At 43.5% G+C, this 24596-nt stretch overlaps 1 long non-coding RNA gene across 2 annotated transcripts in view; it reads right to left on the bottom strand.

The window, feature by feature from the left end:
* Positions 1–11170, bottom strand: part of LOC131424973 (uncharacterized) — a 35177-nt gene extending 24007 nt beyond the window's left edge. For both annotated transcript variants that reach the window (XR_009228692.1, XR_009228693.1), the window contains exon 1: positions 10645–11170. This is a non-coding gene — a long non-coding RNA (uncharacterized LOC131424973). The remainder of the gene's footprint in view (positions 1–10644) is intronic.
* Positions 11171–24596: the final 13426 nt, after the last annotated feature.

The raw sequence follows: 24596 nt of genomic DNA, 5'->3' as shown, positions 1-24596 counted from the left end.
AACCACACATAGGTACTTCAGCCTCATTATTTTTGCTTTTGAATAGATTGGGAAACTGAGGCAGAAAATTTTAATGCGTCATAAAAAGAAGTAGAGGAAAGAAGGTTTCCTCAAAGCTTCACAGAAGTCAAGATTCCATCACGGAGGGCAGGGCACTGAGGTGATGTCGTAGGACACTGAGATGATGTCACAGTGACGTGTTAGGTCACAAAGAGGAGACAGTGTTACGTGGGCAGGGGGATGACATCAGCCTTACCCACCGTGAACTTGTGATCTAACCTGAGTCAGTCTGCACCCATAGAATGGGGCTGCGAGTCCCTGCCTGACCACTGTCCTGCAGAACATAGGAGAAACACACAAACCCCGCAAAGCAGATGTGACTTGTGACCTGACTGCGTGCTGCCCGGAGCCCTGGAGATGTGTCTTTTCAGGAGCACGTGGCTCTGCCTTAACCTAGAGTGTACAGATGGTTCCAGAAGAATTTTTATCCAGGGCAGCTGAGATCATGCTACTATAGGAAACCAAATCATCTATTTTAATTTTTGATTTGTTCTTTTTAGTTTATACATGACTTTAGAATATGTTTTGACATATCATACGTACATGGAGTGTAACTTCCCATTTTTGTGGTTGTACATGATGTGGAGTTACACTGGTCATGTATTCATATATGAACATAGAAAATCATGTCTGATCCATTCTACTATCTTTCCTGTTCCCATTCTCCTCATTCCCCCCGACTCCCGCTCCCCCCACCCCAACCCCTGTCCAATTTGGTGAACCTCCACTCCTCCCTTCTGGCCCCCACCTACTGTGAGTCAGCATCCACAGATCAGACAGAACATTGGGCCTTTGTTTTGGGGGGGATTTACTTACTTCACTTTACATGATAGTCTCCAGTTCCATCCATTTACCAACAAATGCCATAATTTTATTCTTCTTTAAGGCTGAGTAATATTCCATTGTGTATATGTACCCCATTTTCATTATCCAGTCATTTGCTGAAAGCACCAAGGTTGGTTCCATAGCTTAACTATTGTGAATTGCGCTGCTATGAATATTGATGTGGCTGAGTCACTACAGTATGCTGATTTTAATCCTTTGGGTATATACTGAGGAGTGGGATAACTGAGTCAAATGGTGGTTCCATTCCAAGTTTTTAAAGAAATCTCCATACTGCTTTCCAGAGTGCTTGCACCAATTTGCAGTCCCACCAGCAATGTATGAGTGGGCCTTTTCCCCCACATCCTCACCAACACTTATTGTTACTTGTATTCTTCATAATTGCCATTCTGACTAGAGTGAGATGAAGTGTCTGTGTAGTTTCCGTTTGCATTTCTCTAATTGCCAGTGAAGTTGAACATTTTTCCCCATATATTGGTTGATGGATCGTATTTCTTCTTTTAGGAAGTGTCTGCTTAGTTCCTTGACTCATTTTATTCATTGAGCTATTTATTTATTTGTGTTTAGTGGTAACTCTTTTGAGTTCTTTGTGTGTCTTGGAGATTAATGCTCTATGTGAGGTGCAGGTGGCCAAGATTTCCTTTTATTCTCTGGGCTCCCTCTTCACGTTCTTGACTGAGGAAACTGCAGTCGTCTTAAGGAAAATGTCAAAAGTCTAGTTCACACATGAGGAAGAATCCTAGCAGGTTCATCTTCTGTTCAAGGATTGGGCCAGAAGAGCTGGGGGCAGAGTGGGTCATGCATGCTACCTCCATAGGACTGGGTTCTGGAAGGAAGGGGACTTGTAAAAGTTGGCAGGACTGCTGTGACTGGACCCTAGCTTTGTAAGACGGAGAAGTCCCCATGGCTCGTTCAGCTCTTGCAGCCCATACATGTAAAATGGCATTCACAGGTACCACTACCTACTTATGCACATTAGGATAACATGCATTTTAGATTGACATAAATAGCACAGATGGCGAAGGAGGATTTTCCACAGTAGTTTGTGGTCTTGTGTTTTAAACAAGGGTCCGTCAGTGTGAGGCAAAACAGAAGAGGGGGAAAAGTTCTTTGTACTTTCATTGTAATCTGAGATAAAATCTTTTTAAGAGAAGCTGAGCAAGGTTTAGATGACAAAGTGGAGATAGTGTTTAGCCAGAATCCTGAGCCAAGGAGCCCCTGACTAGCATGGTGTCCTTACCCCACCCAGGGCTCCTCCAGAGGCACCTTGCTAGGTCTCAGCCAGGTCCTCAGCAGGTACGGGGACTGTCATCTCTGAGTCTTGAGTTCAGCCACCCCAAGAGTCTCATCCCAGAGAAAAGGAAGCAAATGTGAGACGAGGTGGGTAAGAAAAAGTCACAGGGCATTTGGAGTCAGGGATCTGAGTGTGACCTCAGGTAAGTCACTCGGCTTCCCCGAGCATCTTCCCTTGTCTGCTAATGTGGATCTCAGAGGCTACTCTGCTGGCTTGTTGTGACATCACATTTTGAAAGGAAATTATACATGAAAGAACTGATAAGGAGGGAGACAGCAAAGAAACACCCTGTTCTCGATCCTGCTCCCCTTCTGCTCCTGGATGCTATTATTGGTATTCTTATCATTTGTATTGTCACTGGAAGGCAAGAAAATAGCCTCTCATTTCATCTAGGACTCCATCACACAAATCCAATTTGATTCTCTTGATTGGGCTCTCCAAGGATGGAAACAGAGGAGATGGTCTTGTATTGGCATTATCTCTCTTAAAGCGGCATTCATCTTTCTGACCAAGTTGAGTGAAGACAGGAAGCAGAGCGGCAGGAGGCTTTGTAAGTGTCTCTGTTTATCAATTAGAGAAATAACGTAAGGATCCCATGACTTCCCACCTGCTGCTTGCCACCGACTGGAATATTCTATTCTATTGCCTTGAATTACTTGCGATAAGGAGGGCGTGCTGGTTAAACATTTCCTAGCTCATAATCCCCTTATTTGTATAGGACACCTGTTCTCCCAAGGTCTCACTTTACCCTACAAATATCTCATCCTCCAAAAGACACACCCCGATGCCATCGATAATCAAATCTCCTCTGAAGCCTCAGTTTCCAAAAGAGGCAAACTTCTCTGGGTGCCTTTCTCACCCAACCCTTGAAATATAGTGAATCGGAGGCTAGAAATAGACTTATCAGGAATGAGGAGGTCTGACATATAGGGCTGGGGACAGCAGGTGTATATTTAGATGATAATCGTCATGGTCATAATGATGACCCTTCTTGATCACCCATATGACATTCCGTTCATACGTCTTGACTGATTAAGGCCAAACTGGTTTGGATACTTTTGATATAGGTAATCCAGGCACCTACTAAGGACAGTGTAGACTTCCTGGTGGTAGGCTGTGCCCAGGATTGGCTGCAGCCTGGGGTCTGCCATCAGCCTTGGCCTTTAAAGGCAAAGGTGCTTGCAGGTGTATCTTCATACAACAATGTGAAAAATTAGAAAATGGAAACAAATTTCCCTTTTTGACTTCCTTTTTCATTATAAGGAAAGTTTTCCAGAAGCCCCGTAGAGGACTTCCCTCATGTCTTATTGACCCCATGCCCAATTTTGAGCCATTCACAGGCCAAGGGGAAAATTGCCACTACTGGCTTGAATTGGTGAGTGTGTGAACACACACACACACAAAAGCACACACATACATGTGCGTGCACAGTGTTCTGTGGCTGGGGCAGAGGAGGGACCTGGACTCCCTTAGTGCAGAAAAATGCCAGTTGACCTGCCATGGTTAGGGGTCCATTGACAAGGAAAAATTGGGAAGAGCAACTCTCAGGTGGGCAGCTGTTACCAGTCCTGTTTCACATATGAAGAAGCAGAACTTCTGAGTAGTCGTCTGCCATCTTAGTTGAAGGTAGATTAACCATCGTGCCAAAGAACTTAAAAATATCAGTGGCCTCATACAATAAAAGTTTACTTAGCACTTGTGTCCTCGTCTGAGGACAGTTGGGGGAGGAGCTTGGGTAGTCATCAAAGGACCCAGACATTCTTTGCCAGTGGAGCCACGCTCTTTTGTGTCCGCAGAGCCCTCCATTCAGCTGGGGATAGAGAAGGAGCAGGAGGACAATGGTCCATGGGAATTTATGGGCCAGGCCAGAAGGGGCTACACCTCTCTCAGCTCACATCCCCTTGACTATGGTTCAGTCTCAGGGCCACTCCTAACTGCAAGGGAGGCTGAGAGTGTAGCATAATGCAGAAAATGGACAGGTAGCACTTTCCGTGGTCACAGAACTAGTGGCACAGCCACCACGTTGTGCCAAGCAGGTCTGAATGCACAGGTACAGCCACACCGCGTCTTGCTCTGGTCATTCTCCTGCCTGAGTGCCACATTTGGTTCCCAATTCATTTAACTTTCCTTTCAACTCATTGCCAGCTCACGCTGGTTGTCATCTCATCTCTGTTCCTAACAGAAGGCCCCCAACTGCTCTTAGACCAGATCTTTCCTTGGGTCTCCGTTTCTTTGGCTTCTCAGTAACAGCAGACGCTGTTGAGTTCCTCTTCCGTCTGTTCGCAGGCACTGTCTGTGTCCATCTGTCTGTTGGCCAGTTCTCTCTCATGGCTGGCTCCTTTTCCACCTCCTCTGCATCACAGTCCTCTGCCATCGACGCCTCTCCCCATGGACTAAGATCACAGTTGCATGGTTAACCGGGTTCCATGCTAACTCCCTGACATTTGCTCTGTAACCTGAGCCTCTCACCTGGCCACAGGCAGTAACTCAGTTGTTGATATTATTGCTGTGGTGACTTACTTATATCCACATCACTCTGACTGTCACTCCTACAAATAGTTTAACACGTGCCAGATATCATGATAGGTACTTTAAAATTTTTGTCTTTGAATCTCTTAAGAACCCAACTGGTTGGTTTTACCACCAATACTACCACTGTTTTTTACAATGTAGAAGATTGGAGACAAAAATTGATTGCAATTAAATAGTAAAACAGGGGCCCCAAAGCAAACAGTGTGTCTTCAAAGCCAGTGCTGTCGGCCCTTCAGTCCCATTGTTTCTGAGCTAGAGGACTCTGAAAGCCACATGCTCCAAGTTCCCTTCAAGCATCCCGAGTCTGGCACAGAGCTCAGCGCACAGCAGGATCAACTTACGCTAAACTCATCATACCCCAAAGCAAGCAGGTCCTCCTCGGCCCGAAGCCTGCCATCTCCCAAGTTCTTCCTGTTTTTAACATTCCTTCCCTAATCACTTGTGATGAAATTGCTGCACCCTCGCGGATGTATCCTCTTGGGGAGACCCCTGAACAACAACAGCAGTGGTTGACATTTATCAGACATGGACTCTGTTCCAGGCGCTGCTTGTTGCATGCTACCCTGTGATGCAAGTCCCATGATCGGCCCCATTTTACAGATTGGAGATAGGGTAAGAATTCAGCTTTCCGGCTCCACCACCCACATTCCCCGTCCTTAACTCCGTTGCCTGTGGCCATGCTGGTCACTGGAGCATTCCTTCCAAGTCTCTGGACTGCATTTGTCCCTTCCTCGTTCCGGTTGCCAAGCCTGCGGATAGGTTCTCAAGGAACTGGTGGTAGAAACAGCTTCTTCCCGGGCTGTCACTAGCTCCGCCCCTGTGCCTTCCCGGGGAGTTAAACTGACTGGACCTATCATTGACTCTCTTACATTTTCCTTCGTGTTTCTGCCTTCATCTTGTCCATTCATATCATCTTCCAGAACGTTTTGCTTTTTGTTTTGTCAAGTCAGGAGACTCCTTGCGTCCACCTGGGTGGTATTTATCATTCTCCACATGATTAAAATTTTGGAGGAGTATCAAGTGGGACTGTAAAGTATCCTGCACATCAAACTATGAAAAATTGTTCCATATCAATGGGACACCATCTGCCAGGACTCTTCTCGTCACTCCAGCCATTGCTATCAGCTTTGGTGACTCATGAAAGGCTCTCAGCCAAGGCTCACGGGAAGTAACATGATGGGTAAAAAGAATACAAAGAACATCGACTTTGGATATATTCATTCGTGGAACTATGACTATTTAATAAAATGAGCATGGATCTATCAAAATACCTGAAGAGATGTTGAGAGAACTGAACGCTCCATCAGTCTTTAGTATAGTACCTAGCCTATAGACAGTGAGTCACATACATAGAAGTTCAAATATCCACTTCCTATTGAACAAGTAAGAGTGCAAAAGAATTCTCACTCACGTTTCCTATGCTATTGCTAAGCCATGGCTCCTCTTCTGTTAATTTACATGGCCATCTCCCGGAGTCTGCCTCTTGAAGGGTGGACCATGAATCTCGAGTAGTTCTGCTTTGGTGTGGATCCTGCCAAGTGTTGGTTGTGGTCAGCCCCGCCTTCCCCTCAACATCCACCACCTACCCTGTGCGTGGCTCTGGGCTGGGCTCCATGGGCCCCATGGCAACCAATAGATGTGTCACCCCAAAAGAAAGAAGTAGCAAGTGTGGAAATAGGTACGTTTGAGAAGCATAGGATAGCACGGAGGAGCACACCAAAACAAAGCACAACGTGTGTACAAATGACATCCACGTGGTCCCCTGTCCCTTGTTAAATCCTGCTCTTCTCAGGATGTTATTGAGTCCAGTTACAGAAAAGAAAAGAAAAGAAAAAAAAGCTCAGTGATTTAAATAACACCAGGGAGGGGATTTTGTTTTTATATTCGTTTTTGTTTGTTTTTGATTTATATCACTGATAAGTCCAGGGATAACTGATTTTAGGAAAAGCTTCCATCTAGTGTCATGAGAGGATCAAGAATCATTCTTTTTCCATTTCTAAGCTTTTTAATTGCTGAACATCAAATCGATTATTGAAAAGCTCTTTCTCTCCTGGTCCCAAAACGACTGTCCTTGGCTGCTGAGGACCCAAACTTCCTATTTTATACAGCAAGAAGGAGTGTATCAAATAGAAGTTCTGGGGACTGGGCTGGGGCTCAGGGGCAGAGCACTCACCTAGCACCTGTGAGGCACTGGGTTCCATCCTCAGCACCACATAAAAATAAATATACAAAATAAAGGTACTCTATCTACAACTAAAAATATTTTTTAAAAAAATAGAAGTCCTGGTTTCTAATTAGACTCCTGCAAGACCTGTAGCTGTCTGTGAGCAGAAGAATGGATGTCCAGTATGGAGCCATGGCCCCCACCTCTAGACCCAGATCAACTTTCCTAAAGCAGAAGGTCTGCCTGAGAGGGGTCATGCATTGGCATCTTGTGACCCTCTTCAGATTTATGATCACTGCACAATTGCTGCACAAACTGGGTTTCTGTCTAAACTTCTACCAACAGCAAATGAAGGCTGCCATTTCGCCACTTTCTCCCTAACACTTGTTTTTTGTGTTGTTTTGTTTTGTTTAATTAATGTTAATATTGAAAGACATGAAATGGAATCTTATTGTTCATGAGCCATTCCTATCCTTTTTTTCAAAAAAGTGTCCATTTAAATAATTCGACTATGCCATACTTAGGTCATCGCCTCCCCCAACCCCCGTATATTTCACACACCAGCTTTTACTCTCTTGCTTCTTGTTAATAATCCCTCCCAGTCTGTGTCAGTCCACTTTCCTGTTGCTGGATTCTCCATGCAGATGTATGAATTTCAAGGTATTTAAAGGCAGCACTGTTTCCCTTTGCAGTTTGGAATTTTTTTATACCTTATTGAGAAGCTGCTTTCCTAGCTTTTCTATCCCAAGGTAGTGAAAATAACCTTTTATATTTTTAATCTACAGGTTTTAGATTTTTGCTCTTCACTTCTAGTTTCTCCACTCACCTGGAACTGGTGTGGATCATGTGAGATAAAGACTCTATTTATCTACTTAATTGTTGAGTTCAAATGGCCGGGTGTTCTAGTGCTGTTTATTGACTCTTCCTTTCATTCCTGATAATTTACCAGGTGCTAATTCTTCAGGTTAAAATGAGTCTCACTCTGGGCTTGGTTTTCCACTTATTATCGTGAGTGTTCTAACTTGCTTTCTTTCGATTTTCTCCCTCTTTCCCCATCTTCTTTCAAGTTGACCAGGTTCCTTGATTCACGCTCCTTTCCTGATTCAGCAGCTGCAATGTCTATGTTCTGTTCTTTAGACTCACTTAGGCTTCAGGGGCCAACATTACGGATCCCCGCAAAGGACACCATGTCAGCAGGCTCTCACACCTGGTCACCTGTCTCCGAGCCTTTGGATTCCACCTGGCTGTAACACCTTCGTCATCATCTTGATTCTTTCTGTAGCAGGCCTGATTTAGATTCCTGTGCGTGCTTCCTTGTTTATCTGTGCCTCGTTCCTCTTGCATTCTTCTGGTTCATCTTTCAGCATTTTGCAAATATCATCTCACTAATTTCCAGACTCCGCTGCCAGCGTCCATCCATTGCCGGGTCATGGTAGGTGATGTCTCCTCCGCTGCCTGCACCTACAATCATTTCTTTGTGTTTTGTGTTCTGTATTTATTTCTTCATTATGTGTCAAATTGAAGTTGTGTTGGTTTATTTATTTTATTATCTATAGAACTCAGTGTGCGCTATTTATTCTGAAAAATTATATATTTCTTCTACTTGGGGAACTTCTAAGCTATGATCTTTTCTTTAAACATTTTTTTTTAGTTGTAGATGGATATAATATCTTTATTTATTTTTATGTGGTGCTGAGGATCGAACCCAGTGCCTCACACATGAGAAGCAGGAGCTCTACCACTGACCTACAGCCTCACCTCTGAGCCATGATTTTTTTAAAATGTTGCTTTCCTCCCATTCTCTCTGATCTCTTCTCTGGATAACTTTATATATATATATACATATATGTATATATATTTGTATATATGTATATATATGTGTGTATATATATATAATTTTCTCTATCCTGCATACCTTTTAACCTTTCTTTTGTATTTTCTGGGTCTTCATTTTATTGAACCACATTCTGTACAATTCCTCCAGATCTATGTTCACAAATTCTTTCTTCATCTAATTTATTGGGAACTTTTTCCCTTTCACAGTTACTTATTTTTCACTCTTGAGAAATTCTCTTGGTTAATCTTTGTTTTTATAAAAAGCTCCAGAGCTTTGGGTTATAATTCCTTTTCATTTCTCTTTAATAAATTTGAATATTTTTTTAAAAACCCTTCTCGTATTGTTCTGTTACATTGAGTTCTTGGGACACCATCCCCCTAAGTGGTGGCCGCTGGCTTGTCTTCACGGCACACTGGTTTGTAATTTGTGATTGTGAGCTCATCTTTAGTGGAGATTGTTTCTGTCACTGTTGGGATCAGTCAGGCTGAATTAGAAACATTTTATTTTTTTTCTTGGTGATGACTACTTGTTTTTTATATCTAGAACTACTTTTTATATCAATAATTCTGCTTGAGATTCAATCCAGACCCATCACCTGAAGTAGTATCACCTTGAGTTTCAATTTCTCAGGAGACATTTCCCATCCTTTCAGGAGTCTGGGGAGAGGACAAGTTTTTATATCAGTATTTGGACTTTCTTCATCACCCTTTTCATATAAGTAGTATCTCTGTAGGATCCCATAAGTTCCACCTCTGCACTGTGCTCGGGCTCAAGAGTTGACCTCCCGGATCCCAAAAGGTCATTCAAACCTCAGCCATCAAGAGAGCTGGCCCCCACACCCAGCTCCATGCCTTATTGCTGCAATCTCAGTTCATGACCAACTTGAATTCAGTCTTAATTTTGGATATTTGGAGATTTATCTCTCTTTTGAGCTTGCTTACACACTTTTAAAAAGATCATTTCACTACATGTATATACGTGTGTGTATTTAATGTGAGGCTACACTGCTATACTTTTGTATTTTTTGTTATGAAAAGCTAAATTTAAAAGTCCTATAAAAGTCCTTTTATCTGTTTATTTATCTACCTATCTGGGTATATCACTCAAGAGCTTGTGAATTCCTTAAAGACATCTTGTTGTTGTTCTTAGTTTTCACAATGACCACAAACATTGATAAATTCTAACTCTCGTACAAATAGGAATAACAGTAAGTAAAAAACATTCTGTATTCCTGTTTTCTTATCTAAAAACACTCTACCAATATAGAAGTGTTATGCAGAGGAAATAAAATTGTTCATGAAATAATCCCTGATTGATATCTAATATGTGAAAAGAAAAAAAAAACAGAAAATAAATACCTGAAATAAATACTAATTAGTATTACTAAAAAGTTTCTAGAAGTGTATGTATGTGAGTCAATAAAAGAGCCTTAGCAGTTCACACCTCGAGGGCTATGCTTCCAGATTGTGGAAAGCAGAGTCTTTTCAGTACAGCAGCAAGGTAATGTAATTTCATAAACAAAGGCCTGTGGGCCTTAGCTCGTGCCCAGGCACAGAGAGCACCGAGCTGCCAGGCCTTGGGAGGCAGGTGGTGTGTCCTGGCTTCCCTCCACACTTTACCACCAGCATTAGCTCTCGCTTGTCAGATGTGCCAGAATGAGACAATAACCTGCCACCCTCCTCTGAGAATATGATGATCCCCATTTAGTATGTCATGGTACTGGCACATAATCACAGTGTCATCTCTTCTAATATTGGAAGACAAAGAGCAATTTGGGTTAGCAGGTCTCAGGCTAGAGAACTGAAGCTGAGGAGTAAAAGCAGGTTAATACCTTATGAAGAACAAAGCTGTCGAGGAGGCAGCTCCTGAGGAGATCTGAAAAACCACTTCCCATCGCACGCGTGTGGTGCTCACCTTGCACATGTGTGTCATGGGCTCATCGGATGTTTCCACGCCGTGGGCCTCACCCAGGTTAAGCTCTTCGGCTGTCCTTTAAAGTCGCCTCTTGTTGAAAGAGTGGAAAATCAAGGTAGCATCTTGCAAAGCCTGCCTTGTTTGGGAAACGGAAGTGAGGCTGGGTAACCAGGGGGCGGGGGAGTCAGGGCTTGGAATGGGCCTGTGAATTTCCCCATTTGGTTTCTCTCACAGTGACCTGGGCAGCCACTCCATGTGACCGGTGTCTAGACATGAGAAACAGCTGGAGGGTAGGTGAGGAAGGCGAGAAGAGATTGGAAGGAGACCTGGTAAACATCCTCTCTCTTCTGTTGCTCTCTGGGGCAAGAGTAGACTTTTTTTTTTTTTTTTTGGTGAGGTTCCCAAAATGCAAAGTATAGGTCATCAATTATTTATCAATCATTTATTGAACCCTTTCTCTGGGCCAGTGCAAGTGAATATTATATGACCAGTGTGCAAACTGTTTATTTTTATTATCTCACTTAATTTTCAGAATACTGCAAGGACAGTATTATCTCATGGCCTTAGGAGCTATGTTAGGTTGCTTTTCAGTTGCTGAAAAGCAGAATTTTGCTCAACATGAAGGCATTGTGATTTAATTGAAAACAATTGGGCTTTGTAGCTAGATAAACCTAGGTTTATTTCCCAGCTCTGCCACCCATTAGTTTTGTTACCGTGATCAACATAATTTAAACTCTCCTAGGCTCAATCTGCTCATGCATAAAACAGGGGTGATAATAACTACCTCATAGGATATGCACAGAATTAAAATGAGATACGTTTACATAAAACCTCTTAGAAGTTAACATTTATTGAGCACTATCTTTGTGCCAGGCATGTGTTAACCACTTTATAAACATCTTATTTAATTCTTACAACACACTCTCTAAAGTACCAAGAATTCCAATTTCTTTTAAAGAAATTAAGGTTCATAAAACTTAGTTTTTGCCTAAGGCCATTAAACTAGTAAGTGCCATAATTGACATTCCAAGCCCTTCTGTCTTGTTGTGTTGTGGCCTTAACCACCATTCTTCAAAGGATTTGGAAAGTCTGAAAAATAGGGGAAATATTCACCATTTTTTGAGGTTTTTGTACAAGTAGTTCCTGTACTGTAAAGGAAGTTAGATGCCGTACTTTCTAAACCACTTTCCAACTGTGAACCTTGTTTGTATAAAACAGATTTCTTAAACCATTTAGGAAGAAGCAAGTGTGTTGGCCACATTTTCTTGGTTTGAACTTCAAACTAAGTTTTTCCAAACTGCCCAAGGCAGACACCTACGCCTGCACCATCTTAGAAAGAAGACCTCTTGGTCCAATCCCAGGTCTTTTTGGTTCAACTTTTGTTCTCTGAATTGTTTTGGACCACCTCCTGCTTCCTTCTCCCGACCCATCACTGGTCTATATTCACGTATGTGAAGCATAGTGTGGACACTTCTGGAAAGCTCCACCAAGCTTGACTCCTGAGCATGACGTTCTCCTCAGCCAGAGCCCACACTGGCCCTGCCCGCTGGCCCTTTCCAAGCCCCCTCCCTGAGCCACAGTGAGTGGTCCCATGCACTAACCATTGTTGTCTCTTGTTCATCCCTGGCACTCCCCCATCACTCACAGGGAAGCCTCTGTCCTGGGAGGTGGAGGAGCTAATAACCAAAGACACCTCATTACCCTGACTCCACCGCCACTCAGGAAACCCATCCCAGGGAGCCTTCTCAGCGCAAAAGAGCCTCCTTTCAAGTCCATGGCTTTCCCTAGTCACGTGTGTACCTAGAAGCCAGGCCCATTTTATATGGAGGGGAGCCCCAGTGCAGAGAAATGGAAGGGACATTGCAGATGTTCTATCCAAACTTTTTGTTTTACAATCATGGAAACTGAGGTGAGAGAGAGGAACTCTTATTTCTCTGCTTATTTTGTTTGCCTTTCCACACACACACACACACACACACACACCCCACACTCAAATCTGCACCCCTCCCCCAGCCACACCCACTGAATTAAACCACCTAAAGATTTATCTGGGTAAGTGGACCTCAGTTATCACTAAAATATGATAATTTCACAGGGATGAAACTAAACACCAGATTTTTTTTGTTAATTAGATAGACTTTCTCATTAGAGCACAGTATAGTGCAAAGGAAAGAGAATTCTGAGTCTACGTGGCTTGAATTGGTTTAGATGTATATTCTACTGACTCAGTACATGACCTGAGGTGATTCACTTACCATCTCTGGGTCTCATTTACATCCTCTGAAGGGCTGTGGCGAGTATACGGCCAGGTTCTATAGTGGACCTTTCTATCCTCTGGTGGCACCTGCTAAGGTATTCAGCAAATGCATCTTTTCCTGAACTGGGTGAGGTTCAAGAACCCTGAAGAGATGGGGTTTTGGTAAGTGTGCTGTGGTGAAGTGAATTGAAGTCAACAGGCAGAGACCCACAAAGCCTCAACAACAGAGCCATATTTGGGCTAACCACACCCAACTTCACAGCACCGAACAAGCACACAGAAGGAATATCAACATAACTTGCTGACTTCCAGGGGATGGAGATATTTCTAGAAACCCAAAGTGGCAGACTCAGTAGGGTCCATGAGATGGCACGTGTCCCTAGGATATCCTGAACACTGCCACAATCTTGCCTAGGTTCCTCCCATCTCAGCAGTTCTGGGCCTTGGGATTTGAAGAAGCGATAGAACCATCCCTGGGGCTGGAGGAGAGAGGCAAGGCCCATTTTCCTCCTCGGGAGCCTGAGAATACAGGCCTTGCCTCAGGGGAGACGGTCGCTGCCTCAGCCAGAGTGATTGAGTTGGGATGAGCCATGATACCGAGTTCCAGTAAAACCCACAGAATGTTCTGAACTTGTGACTAAGTCTGAGCTGAATAAACATTCACCTCAAGAAGGATGGTTCTGTGTGGTGTGGCCTAGTAATCTCTTTTCTAAAAAAAAAAAAAAAAGTGAAAGAAGCAAAAAGAACTTTGCAGTTTGCAACATTTTTTTAAACCATTATGTCCAGCCTCTATTTCATGCTAATCATTGCATCAAGAGCTCTGTCCCGTAGGAAGGTTGTTAACTGTGTTCTCTGAGGCCTGGGCCTGCTCAGGACCACCGTGGGTTCTGGGTGGAGCCCAGTAGATGGCATGATTGCCTGCTTCTCCCTTGAGTCAGACTGAACAGCTTCCCTTTTATTGATTTTATTTTATTGGCCTTCCTCATATTTTATTAAAAAAAATAAAAGTATAAAAGGCCCTGTTGTTTTCCAAAAGAAAAAAAAAAGTATAAAAACAGAATCTGGGGCAATGATATTAAGTTAAAGAGATGATGTCCTATTATTTAATGAATGCTGGAGGGGGAAATAAAACAGTCGATATCTGTCCTTTCTTGTGTGCCAGTGTGTTTTCAATCAAAAGTTCTCATGTGACTATAGAAGTGGGAACTCTTACCCCATTTTACAGAGGAGGAAACTGAGGCCCAGGAATTTGAGTGAATTTACTCAAGTCAGACGGTCAATAAATGGTCCACTATAGATTTGCACTGATGTTGGAGCCGGTGCTCTTAACGGCTACCCTAGCTGACTCCTGCCCAGGTCTCACTCTGAGTTCATAGTTCAGGACCAAGCCCTGGAACCTTTGCCCAGCTTCCCTCCTCTGTCTCTGGACTTTGACATTTTCAGTCTCTAAACAAATACTTACCCCTTCAGAAGACCTTCTCTGGACACTCCAGCCAAACTAGCACCTCCCCTGGCCAGTTTGACTTTGTTTCAAGGTCCTTCTTCTACTTACAAATTGATACATAGGGGTAAGCACCTGCTTATGGCCTTCAGTCTGTGAACCCCAGCATGTCAGTTCTCGTGATGAGGGGCTTCCTAAGCTCCTAGATCACTATCCATCCCTGAAATCTATATTGGAACAAGGCCCTGTGGAGATAAGTGTGCAAGGGTGTGCAAGAGTTGGAGGAAGGAAAACACCTGGATTGAGACAGCATGTATAGGGAATAAGCCTGAAGTTACATGTCTTAAATTAGATCATGGCTCTGCTACCAGTTAGCTGTGTAAATGAGCAAGTTTTGATTTCCTTCTTGGTAGTACAGACTCACAGCTCTCCAGGGGAACTAAATGAGGGTGCATCAATAAATGGTTCGGTGTTTACTTCATTTGTTTTGTTTTTCCCCTAGCACTGGCTCTGGAAACATAATTAAGCACACAGTATGCACTCAATAAATATATTTTGGAGGACGGAAGGCTGGGTCATAGTTAGGACATGGTTAGGACATGTTGTGTTACTGAAAGCACTGAAAAAGGAGTAAGGAGACTCTAGCCCCTGATCTGCCACGTGACTAACTCTAAGCCCTTGGATACCCTGCCTTGCCTCTCGAGTATACACTTCCTCCAGGGGAAAAGAAGGAGGTTGTTGAGCTTGTATATAAATTGCCCTGGGTCTCTGAAATCTGTGAAACAGCAAAGCATGTCCGAGGGCTGATCTGGTTTCCCTTGGATTTCTGGTAACAAATCACCCCACCCTGATTGTTTGTCAGAAAGCTGGAATGACCGATTATGTTTTTCATTTGCTTCCTGGTCTCCACTCCAAATAAAATTTTTAGTACGTCGCAGGTTAGAGAATAACGGTTGGTGGTGCGGCCAAGGGGAGCCCGGTTCACAATGGGCAGTCAATTCCCCTCTTATCTGTTCTGGATTCGTGAGCCTCTTGACTAACTGGATTTAAGGAATGCCACCACGGCTGGTCCTTGCCTCAAGGAATGGGAAAGGAGTACCCAGGTCACAGGGGAGACTTCTGCTGCAGCTCCCCTGAGAGAGCCCAGCGGGTTTGCTGTGATAGTGAGGAAGTCATTGTTTCTTTGGACACGCTGCTGATTTATTCAAACAGGCTGCTGCCAAGGGTTTTACTGGCTTGTAAGGTCATATTGGTGACCTGACATGAAGGCTCTGTGTTCTTGCCATCATTTCCTTAGCCACCAGCTCACAGCAGCCAGTACGTTGCCTCTGCCTGTATTCAAACGCCTGCCTTCATAGCTATGATGGTGTCCAAAAATTCTGCAGAGAAATCAGTAGTTTTGTGAATTCCTGTCCTATGATCAGTGAGGTAGCACGTACGACTCACTCAGACACACAGTGTCTGAAGGCTCATCATATGCCTCACCTTTCACTTGACAGAGAGAGAGAGAGAGAGAGAGAGAGAGAGAGAGAGAGAGAGAGAAGGAGTGATACACAGCATTTTTTAGTTTTCAAAGCCTTCTCACGTGTACACACATGAAGGCTGCATGGACAGAGCTGGTCTTGTTACAACCCCATATTTCATATGAAGAAGCTCAGTCTCAGAATGCCTTTAAGTCTTGCCTAACAACACAGATTAAAATCTGAGTTTTCTGACTCAAATCTTTGGCTCAGAGTTGAAGGGGGAGAGAAGGAGATTTGGAAAAGAACCAAGGCAGAGGTCCCCACACTGAGCAAAACAAGAGACAGTGCTGATTTCAACATCTTCCCAACCTTTCCACCCCCACAGGACACACAGAAAACCCCTGGGAAGGGAGACACAGCCATGGTAACTGGCATCCCGCTTGTTACATGCCAGGAAGGCAAGGCCCAAGCCTCTTCCCAGCCCCATTGAGGGAGTATAGTGCTGGGGAGGTGGGTGAGGAGAGGGAGGCTGTATTTAGACACTTGCTAAGGGTCCCTGGGACCTAAAAACCCAGCGTGCCTCAGAGCTGTGTGGTCTGTTGCGAACCTTTTCCTGTCGCTGTGCCTCAGTTTCTTCAGTGTTAATAAGCATATCCCCCTGCTGAAGCTATTATGAAAACCAGATAGAGTCATGTGTGTGAAGAGAATGCTGGCTACCACGCGTGGGAGCACATCGCTGCACATCGCTGCACCTGGTCAGGCCTCAGCTTGTGGACAGGAACAAGTGTTTGGACGAGATGCCCTCTGGGTTTTATTTTCTTCAAGTTCCACATATGACTTCTGAGTGCAACCAATGGAATGGACAGAGAAAGGATTGCAGTAGATTTATTTAGTGGTTTGTCCTTGATGTATGTTAAGATGGGCAGCAGGCAGGTAGGTATATGGTGCCTGTGTTTATTACATCTCACTGGTAATAAGGATGATATTAAGAGAAAGAGATCTATTTGGTATCTGCTGAGATGTATATGATTTCAGTGATTTCTCTACAAAAGCCCCTTCAAGCAGGTCGTATTGGCTCATTCTACGTAAGTAGAGAAACTAAAGCTCAAACAGGTTGGATGACTTGTTCAAAGCCACCCAGGTCATGGATGCTGGATCAACCCTGGCTCCATCCGACTCTGACTCCCATTCCCTCGGCAGTATCTTTTGCTGCCTCTGTTCATCAAAAGAGCCGTTTAATCTCTATCTGACCTTTGTTTTCCTTATTCCATGTCAACTCCTCTTTCTATGTTCATACTTCCACCTAATAACAATAGAATGCATACTTTTTCATGTACCCTTGTCGCATTGTATGCTTTTGTGTGTGATCTATTATTATCTACTTAAAACTATGTCCTTATTGCATAATTCACCATTTTAATATTCACTTTGAAGAGTGTTTTGAGTCACTTCTCTGCAAAGGTGCTGTATTAAATTACATTCATTATTCTTGCTAAATGTAGGCAAGTCATGGTTCAGGTGAACTAGAAAGTAACTCCCATTATCCCCAGCACATTCCATCACATTCGTTGTTCTATGTGACATTTATCAACACAGCATTGAGACATTTTAAAGAAAGAAAGAAAAAAAAATCACTTTAAATTCCAAAGCATTTAACTAACACAGAGCCGAATTTTGCAGGTGAAAAAGTCACTTCCTTGCTACAAGTTACTCGTTACCTTAACTCTCACAGCATAATAAGAAGATGGAAAAGCCCATGCTAAGGGTCAGGGTCTGTGAACTCTGAAAACCGTCTGCTGCAATTTCTGTTGCATGATGCCTACAACCGAGGCTATGTTATTCAGAACAGTAAATGGCTCCTTGAGAACCAAGGACACAGAGGTTGTGTTGATATTTTCCTAGGCCCCTTTGGCCATCTCCATTTGTGTGATTTTTCCATCCTGTGCAAAAGTTCTTTGTCTTCCAAAGGGAATGCCATCTTGCCACTCTGCGTTTCCACTGTCCCCCTGGCTGGCATTCACCAACCTCTCTTGTTTTATTCATGAATAAATCACACTTTCTACTACAACTTGAGCCATTGTAAGCACTGAGGGAAACTCAGCGGGGTCTTAGGCTGGCATCTCCAGGAGCACACTCTAAGATGAGGATTCAGTTGCAAGTGACATAGTAAAGCAAGACTCCTGGGAACACTGGTAAAAGAATGAGGGAAGCAGTTCAAAGATGGATCTCCAAGTCCTGTGTAAGAGAGCTTCATCCTTGAAATCAATGTTAGGGATCCATGGAGAACAGGTTCCACCTTAGGCTGGGAAGCAGATGGCTCTTACTCCCACACCACTTAGCCATCAATCAAGGGCCAGTGGGCATGGGAAGGGAGATTGAGAACTTCCAAGGACTGTCTGCAGGTGAGAACAAAGCTGCAGTAGCCTTAGCTCCAGTAACCTAAGGGCCATTTTCCAGAAAGACGGTAAATGCCAATGGAGATGAGGGTGCAGTTCCCAAAGTACTCACTAGAGGTGGTCACCTGGACCAGCTGCCCAAGCCTCGCATCCAATCCCTTGACTTTGTTTCAGCTAGGTGGGGCTGTCACAACAAAGTGCCACAAACTGGGTGAATCCAACAACACGAGTGTATTGTCTGGCAGTTCTGGACGTCGCAAGTCCAAAGTCAATGTGCCCGCAGCATCCGTTCCTTCTGAGGACTGTGAGGAAATAATCAGTTCCAGGTCCCTCTCCTGGACCCTGGGCTCCCTGTCTCTGTTCACAGTGTCTTCCTTTAATACATGGCTGCCTTTGTGCTCGGGTCTTCTCTTTTTATAAGGACACCAATCTTCAGACCAGGGGCTGCCCTGTTCCAGGATGAGCTTCAACTTGACTCATTACACCTGCAGGGGCCCCCTGTCCAAGCAATGCCATATTCTGTGGTGCTAGGAGTTCGGACTTCAACACACGAATGTTAATTCCACAAATAGCAAACCTCTTCCATTTCAAAATGTTTGTGAAACCCCAATTCCGTACGCCATTTCCGTGCCCACATTCAACATCTTACCTCCTGGCACTACCTCAAGAATCTTCAACTCTTAACTTCTTATTCCTGGCCTATCTGTTCTTTCTCCTTCTTATAGTCCTTAGTCCTTGAAGAACATAACAAAAGAGGGTAGCTATAATATTTAAAGTCTGAGAGAATGCTTTCTGAATGGTAAACTTCTATATGAATTTAAATTGCCATTTAATGAGCTCTGTCTTGCACGTAGTACGTATTCTCTGATGTTTCTGATTTCAGAAAGCTCTGTAAGTGAAGGGTGGATAAAAGAATGGAGAGAGTAATTGTAAGGCCATCGTAGTGATACAAATTTTAAAACAGAGTTTGTATTAGGGAAGCACAAGGGGGCTGTAAGGAAAGAAATAAATGTGAGGCATAGCCCCAGGGGTAGTTGTAGGGAGAAAAACACTGGTCTTGCTGTATGAAATGCTAGGGCGCCTCCAAATAACACACAATTTTATTCCTATGCTGATAAGGGTTTTCTATTAACTGCTAAATAAAAGGTGAATGCTTTAGTAAATTCTCTTTCTGATCTTGATTCTGACTGACCCTCTATATCTCCATTTCTCCCTCACAGCCTTGTTCAGACCTGCCTACTCGGAGCTGACTCCTTGCCTCCGTTTCTTACATCATACCTGCTTTCCTCTCTTGCTGAAGGTCCTTCCCTGGTGTGCACCTGACAAATGCCCATCTACTGCTGAGATGGGGGCGGAGGGAGCTGCTGCTTGGGTCCTGGAGGAAAGCCAGCCTCTCCTGCTCTGTGCTCTGTACCATGGAGACCCTCCTGCCGACTTGCTCCTCACAGTGGATTGCAATCCTTTCTATGTGTGTCCCCCTCATTAAATAGAAACTTCTGGAAGACACAGTAACATGTTAGATTCCTCTTTGTGTCTGTATCTTTTAGTACGATGCCTTATCCTTACACAGAGTCAAGAAATGTTTATTAAATGAGCAAATGAATGCAAACAGACTAACTTGGATGTCGGGCCATGTGTACTCACATGGGAAGGGCACAGTGTTGTCTGGCCACTGCTCTGGACACCTGGGGTGGTCTCCATTGTGTGCTCATTGTGGTTCAGAGAGAAGAGGTGCCCAGTGGAGGAGAGACAGGTCATTAGCAAGACAATCTCCCTCTCAGCTAATGAGCAGCTTCTCACATGGCTGAAGCAGCTGAAGTTTAACAGTTGCCCTGCAAATTAGCTATTTTTTCTGCCCAATTAGAATATTTCTGTTCAAATTATGATAGGATTATATTGACTTACTCTCAATTGTCCATTTTACAGGAGGAGTGGACCATTAACATCTGTATGTCTATAATCAGGGAAGCAGCAGACAGCAAAAAGGATATTCACTTTAGGGATAGGCATCTGGAATTCAACCCCAAGCTATTATTTAGTTGTTGTTGTTTTTTTTTTTTTTTAATTTCTGCAATTGATTGAAAATCCACTTCCTCATCTGTGAACTAGAGCTAATAATAACTGACCTTATAGCATCTTTGGTAATTATTAAAAATTATGCAACCCACATATTAGAGGCAAACGTTGCTTGCCAACAAGGGTATTATTGACATATGGGATGGAGAAAGTTCCCACTGTGAAAATCTGTCGCCTACTATTTGTTACATTAAGCATTTCTGGAAATCGACCTCTGAAGGCCAGCACAGCAGCCCCAGACACCGAGACAGTGTAAAATACGCCCCCCCCACCACATTGCAATAAGCCCTACCGTAATAAGGGAGAAAACTTACCAACGCCATGGCATGCCAGGAAGCATTCCAAGAACATTATTTGGCTCATTTCATTTAATACTTGTTAAATTTTTATAATGCACTGGAAAGTCAAATACATTGTTAGGTTGTATAAATGGAAAGTCAAATAACTATGTTTGTAGACTTTTGATTTTGGCATCTGGGTCATCCTGACAGGAAGAATAGTAGGTACTCAATAAATATTCTTTTTCTCTTTTCCTTCCAGTGGCAGTGCCTTTGGTTAACTCTTCAGAAAGCTACAAATAGGTTTTGTCCCAGATATGTCTCTTGGGAGACCCCAGGTCTGCAGCCTTAATGGCTAACGCCCAATCTTCATAACATGAAAGACATCTTTTTTTCTTTTTCTACAAATGACAGTTATCTTGGTGTCAAATTTGTCTTGCTGTAATATTCCATAGCCCACTGAGGGTTTTCACTAGAAATAAATGAACAAAGTATCACTCCACGCGTTTTTCCTCTGACTTCATTCTCCTTCCCCTTCCATGTCCTCAGGGCCCTCCTGTGTTTGGGGAACACCTCTCACTTAGTTAATTTTTGTTACTGCATGAGTGTCCAGCAAATCTTTCAAAATAAAAACAGAGTCACGGTTCCTTGTAAATACAATTAGGAATCTCTGGCCCAGCAATTTACCAGAAAGCCTGATAGAATGCAGAAGTCAATCAACTCCAATATTAGGGGGCAAACATGCTCCTCGTCACCTGCCACCTGCAGAGAACAAGTGTTGCAGTGGTGCTCCACGTGGTAGGAGAGAGGGAAGAGCAACCTGGCAGGGTGAGGGGCTGAGGTAGGAAGCACTTAGCCCCAGGGAAAATAGGGACTCCCTCTGCCATCCACTCACCTCATAGATTCAGGCTCCTCCCTATAAAAAGGAAGCATTAAAACACATGTTTTCTAAACCCTTTAAGGTTCTGGTAAATTCTAAAAGATAGACTTAACATCAGTAAGGAAATTCCAAAGACAGGAGCTAAGAAGGGTGCTAGAAACCAGAGGTGGGCCAAGTACAAGTTGACTTTAAATCAAAGTAACATGTATGGAGCCCCCACCTGTGTCCAGTGGGTGCCAGAGATGTCACATACAGAGGCGAGTGACATCGTCCTCCTTAGAAAGATTCACAGCCAATTCATAGTTAGTTACCAGCTTAAAATGAATAAGAAGGAAAGGATTGAGGGTGGTTTATTTATTGCTGTGCCCGTGTCTGTCTTGATGCCAGGAAGGAATGGCTGAAGTAAACAGTGCTGGAACTATTGAGGAGCTGGCCCGGGAACCGAGGTGCCTGAGGGGCACCATTATTCCTCTCCACTGCTTATGGTGCTGTCTCTGAGATGACAGGACCATGTGACAGGACCCTTGAGGGATTTTGAGGCTCTCCCTGGTCAGCTTCACATCCCTTCACCTCCCTTCACATCTCACAGAGGGAAGTCCCTTCTCTCCCTAAGGCTAAGGTGCTTCCTACCCCAGACCCTTTACATCTTGTGAACGTGGATGGATATTTGCTCTCTCTCAGCCTTAGCTCTTTGCTCTGTAAGTGGAGATGATATATTCTAATTCTCAGTACATGGTAAATGGTAAGTGAGCTAATGTGTTCATGTAGACAGACTTTATATGCATAACATAACAAATATATATGAATACTTAAATACTTTGCATATAAAATAGTTTGTACATAATTACTATGATTTGAGAAACTTTCAGAAGTCATCTCATCTTAACTTTTCAGAATAGAGGTGCAGGCAGAAGATCTAAGAAATGACTGTCTCCCAAATTGACACATAAATGACAGCTCCTATGGACAGGGAACACCTGGAACACAGCCTGGAATCACCTCTTTAAAAAGCCTCTGTTCCCTTGTTGGGCAAAATCACAGCCTCTGGGACAGGAGTCCCCTGTGTTTCTCCTTTGCTAGCAAAGCAATCAAACTTTTTTTCTTTTTTCTCACACAAACAATACAAGTGTAGGAACTGAGATCCAGAGATGCAGCCATTGCCCCAAATCATATTTGTCCAGGGTTGTTTAACTAAAGCCCAATTTTCAAAAGTTCCAGACCCAGGTTAAATTCAGACCATAAGCCACCATGCTACAGACTATGCCAGCTCTTTGGACAATTTATAACTCTGGGAGTAAGTATTATCTTCTTCACTTTACAATTTAATAAACTGAGTCTTAGGGCTTAAAAGGCCTGCCTTCCCATAGTCACACAAACAGAAAATGAGGGCAGAGGGGTCCCTGCTCTGCCCATCTCCAAGCCTTGCCCACTCATGTACACTTTGCAAATGCAAATGATCATTTGCAAACATTTGATTGCTTTGATTTCCAAAATGGACATACCCTCAATTTTAAAAGATATGCAAATTGATTTCATTTGTGGAGGACAGTTTTTCAAAAGTATCCGGAGGGGGAGCCCCTGGCTTATCCTAAATCCATATTTCTATGAATTGCTCTTGTTGCAATTTCAGAGTCATGGGAACTAAATCGTACCCCACATTAAAATATCTAGAAAAATATCATTAAAAATGTTTTTCTTTTTTACTTAGCTTACACAGAGATCCCTTGGCTCCAGATAAGCTCTTTGGAAACACATATGGCTATTGTGATTGCATCTGTGAGAACACAGATAATTTGCTGAAGGAGGAAGCTGAATCCTCAGAAAGTCTGCAGGGAGAAGAAAGCAGGAAAGGACCTGAAAACAAACCTCCATCTCTGTGAAAAAGGAGCCAAGAGCTTTTTAATATCTTGTCAAAAGAGGAAGCTCTGGGAAAGTTTTAAAGCTCATGGAAGAGAGACTTGTACCTGTCAACCAGGGCTTAGTGACCCTGAAATAAGTGAATCCTTAAAATCACAAATGAATGGACTTTAAAGAGCATCCCTTTCTAGAATGGACACACACACACACACACACACACATTATGCCTCTCCTGATTTCACAATCAGTTGCCAGAAATGTGAATGGCTTTGCTCTTCCAATCACCCTATGCACTCTTAGGCGTAATTCATGTTTCAAACACCATGCATGGCTTTTCTTTCCCAACTGTCTGACCTCATGACCATTTTCACCTTTGCACAGATTTACAAAATGATGCTCAGTGTCTGGAGAGTGAAGCAAGGTCTGTGGCCTTGGGTGAGGTGATTCTTCAATGTGGCTTTGTTTTCCTCATTGGCAATGTCATGAGGTTAGACTAGGTCACCTCAAACCTTTTCCAGTCTGATATTTAAGATTAAAAATTAAAAAAGTGTCCCTGAGGACAAATGAGATCCATGACTATAGCCCAATAGGAACTATGACCAGGGTCAATGACACATACAAGTCTCCAGGCCATTAATCTATTCGTCAGTCCCTCGCTCTCACCCTCCCCTGGCACATGATCATCAGGCCTCTCCTCTGTGCATGTCAGGTGTCGGGGAGCACCTAGGGCGCTCAGTGCCTGCAGACATGGGCAACGAGTGTGTGGTGCTATCCTAGAACCAGGGAAATGGAGGAAGCTAACAGGAATGGAGACTTCCTTCCATGTGGAACAAGAAGATAAACTGTTTGATGAAGAAGAAATAAGCCCAGAAAAATAGCCTAACCCTGAGTAAGGACTGAGGCAAATCTCAGCCATGGTAAGTACCAAATGGATAGGAACATGGTTTCCATCCCACGACGCCTCCTTTCCCATCTACTGGACCAGGATGGTGATGACACTTTTGAAATAATACCTCCAGGAGTGTTTGGGAGGACTCGAGGAGGTCATCAGTGAGAAAAGATTTGTTAGACTTTAGGAGGTCTGAGAATTCTGTTTAGGCCCCTTTTCTTTTTCTGATCATTGGCACAGAAGGCAGTCCCCAAGGACAGAACACAGGCACCCTAACTGCCTGACATTCTGTATCCCAATTGTACTGTTCATCTCCAGTCCAAAAGAGGGACAACGCTAGATCCATTCTTCTCTCCTTCGAAAATTAAAAATTTCCCTACCACTGTAGGCCTCTCTTTCATGTCCTCTCAGTGTC

The sequence above is a fragment of the Marmota monax genome, unplaced genomic scaffold (assembly GCF_021218885.2).
Source record: "Marmota monax isolate L192 unplaced genomic scaffold, Marmota_monax_Labrador192_F-V1.1 WCK01_AAM20220418_F8-fsc00003, whole genome shotgun sequence".
NCBI classification, from domain to species: Eukaryota; Metazoa; Chordata; class Mammalia; order Rodentia; family Sciuridae; genus Marmota; species Marmota monax.
The sequence above is the reverse complement of the archived record's forward strand: the minus strand, read 5'-3'. Positions and strand labels throughout refer to the sequence as shown.